The sequence below is a fragment of the Aplysia californica genome, unplaced genomic scaffold (assembly GCF_000002075.1).
Source record: "Aplysia californica isolate F4 #8 unplaced genomic scaffold, AplCal3.0 scaffold00866, whole genome shotgun sequence".
Classification (NCBI taxonomy): Eukaryota; Metazoa; Mollusca; class Gastropoda; order Aplysiida; family Aplysiidae; genus Aplysia; species Aplysia californica.
The window spans coordinates 245,728-248,992 of NW_004798136.1; positions in this window are offsets into that span (position 1 = coordinate 245,728).

A 3,265-nucleotide genomic window follows, 5' to 3' on the forward strand; every position below is an offset into this window, starting at 1 on the left:
TCAGTCACAGTCTAGCCAGAGGGGGTGCCAATCCATAAGTCGTGCGGGTTGAGCAAACCATACCCCTCCAACCGGCCCAGACCACGGCCAGAAAGGACCAACTAAGGATAGACGTGCTCTGCCTCCCCCCGTCAACTTCGCCATCCATCAAGGAAGGCAGTGAGTTCCCCACAGCCGACAGACCCAGGAGCAAACAAACTAAACTGAATCGTGACCTACTCGTGATAAGATCCGAGTCCGTAGTGCAAAACATTTAACAATAATAAAATTAAAATAATAATAATAATAATATTAATAATAATAATAATAATAATAATAATAATTAGGAGGAGGAGGAGGTTTGCAAAGACGACAACAAGGAGGAGGAGGAGGAGGAGGAGGAGGAGGAGGAGGAGGAGGAGAAGGAGAAGGAGAAGGAGGAGGAGGAGGAGGAGGAGGAGGAGAAGGAGAAGGAGAAGGAGAAGGAGAAGGAGAAGAAGAAGAAGAAGAAGAAGAAGAAGAAGAAGAAGAAGAAGAGCTACATTATATGTGGAAATAATAATAAGAAGAAAACAAATAAAGAAAAACAAAAAATGAATCATACTGAATGAATCAAATTCGATTAAACCACATTATAAGTGTGATGAAGGGTTCGTTTTTGCCACTTGCTTTCCGAAATACCGAACTCCAAAATCGACTTGGTATTTTGCAGTCCATTGAGAACAAGCAGCATAAACCTTCTTAAACCTGTTCTGGACTTTCGCAGCAATACTTTCTTTACTCTTTCAAATCCTTCACATGCACAACACAATATTCCTGAGTGTCCCCAACAACGATCCAACGTCAAAACAAATCAAAATCCAGCGAAGCCGGCTTGGCCGCTATTATTAGAAGTGTGTGTGGTGGGGGGGGGGGGGGGGGGCGCTTTTGACTAGTAAAAACTGAGCAGTGGTCATGGATTTTTATGAATGATGGCGGTGTATTAATATCCCACCCTGATCCCTTTTGTGCGTGCGGTTTTTCTCGATGTTATTCAAAGGTGACCCTTAAATCTGAGGAACGCCCCAGTCAGTTCGATACACAATTCTTCTAGAGAGAATATTCGAGAAAGGAATGCCACGGAATTGATTGATGTGTTGCAAAAAACAAAAAAAAACACCACGGCCGCCAGAACGATCACAGAAATGCAAATTTTATTTGAAATGTAAATTAGCTTTAAAGACTCAAAATGAGTCAGGGGAAAATTTCCCCAATCCCATTCATACCCATTGCTTATGCCACCCCTAATCTCTAAAATCCTCTTTTACCTCCAAGGTACCAGCATTTTCACATGTACCCTTCTCTATACGACACTAAATTGCAAAGTTCTCTCTCTCTCTCTCTCTCTCTCTCTCTCTCTCTCTCTCTCTCTCTCTCTCTCTCTCTCTTTCTTTCTCTCTCTCTGTATATATCTCCCTCTCTCTCTCTCTCTCTCTCTCTCTGTATATATCTCCCTCTCCCCTCCCTCCTTCTTCCCCCCCCCCCCCCCCCCCCAAGTAAAATAAGAAAAGCCTGATGAATTAGGCAGGGAAGTAGACAGTCGTGACATTTCCCCAAGGTAAGTACGCACACACACGGACGAAGACGGCGCTGCCTTGCGCCACACGTTGACGTAAACCGTCAGGTCTTGTGGTCCGCCATACACACAATTCAGCGGCTACCAGGAAAAGTCATGTTACGTACCGGGGCTTTGTTCCTGAGTCCTCTGACCCCTCTGGACATAGCAAGGATGCCTCGCTGCTGTCCGTTCTAACATCACCTTATAATAACGTAAGTAGTGGTGCGGGACTTTACTACGAGAAGTCCTGGTGTGCAAGATCGGATTCAGCTGGTAAGCGTACAATTATCCAACGGTCACCGGCTTGGATAAACTTACGCCATTGATTCGGGGGCCCTTGAAATACAGTGCTTAAATCAAGCCGCGCCAAGCTGGCATGATGGCGATGTGCAGGCGTTGAGTTATTTAAGAAGTCTCAGAGTATTCGTTTAGCGTTCAAGTCCGTAAAAAAATAAAAAATTATGTAGGTGTTTATACCCCCCCCCCCCTTTTTTTTTCACCACAATATTATTTAGATAATTTACGAGGCCGGGTTCGACTATGCCTGTTACACCCAACCCGGTCTGAAAGAGGCAAAAGATCCCGAGGTATTCGATAAAAATTTGTCCCCGCAAGGGAGTCGAACTTGGGTTTCTGCGTGCGGCAGCAAAGCGCCTAATCGCTAAACCGGACACCGGTGGATGGTCCTTCAATAATGCCTGGATATAAAGTTGATTACACTATCTACTTGAATTGTATTGTCATATTATGTCTGTCTATCTGTCTGTCTATCTGCCTCGCTGTCCAGTCAAAGGTTTAAACATAAAGAAAGAATAATAATAACTTCAAAGTAGCTATCAACCACACTATGGGCGGCAGTGTTAGTGAGATCTAAATCTATTAGTCCAGCCTCTCTCTTTCTCTCTCTCTCTCTCTCTCTCTCTCTCTCTCTCTCTCTCTCTCTCTCTCTCTCTCTCTCTCTCTCTTGTTTTCTCGTTCTCTCTCTGTGTTTGTGGGAGATAGACTCTGTGTGTGTCTGTGTGTGTGTGTGTGGGTGTGCGTGTGGGTGTGTGTGTGTGTGTGTGTGGGTGTGCGTGTGGGTGTGTGGGTGTTTGTGTGTGCATGTGTATTGTATGTGCGCGCACGCGTATGTATGAGTATGTATGTGTATGTGTATGTGTGTGCGCGCACGCGTATGTGTGTGTATGTGTGTGTGCGTGTGTGTGTGAGTGTGTGTGCAAATCCTAAAGTGCCTCGGTTATTGTGTGTCTGGGCTCAACAGCCAGCTTTGGTGGAGCAGTCCGCTGACATTGATTGTATGTCAACTCTACTCTGTTGGCAGAGTGGTGTACTTTTTTTTTTTTTTTTTTTTTTGAAGAGCTCTTAACGCCTAACTAGACAAGAAAAAGTAATCCGATATGCCAAGCACATGACAATTTGTTCGAAACAGAAAGAAGAAGGTATGTTTATCTTAAGTAAAGAGGGGCACATTAACACAACAATGGCCATTTAGTGCAGTTTACAAAACAAAAGACATAGACAAACAGAAAGAACAGACGGAAAGCTGGATGGCACCACTGGTAGGTCCTACTTTTCTCTTTTCTTAGGCTACTTCTGTCTATCCATCTCGTCGTCATGTCGATGCATTTCTCCTAACTATAAAAATACCCCCCCCCCCCCCCCCCCCCCCCCCCCCAAAACAAAAAAACC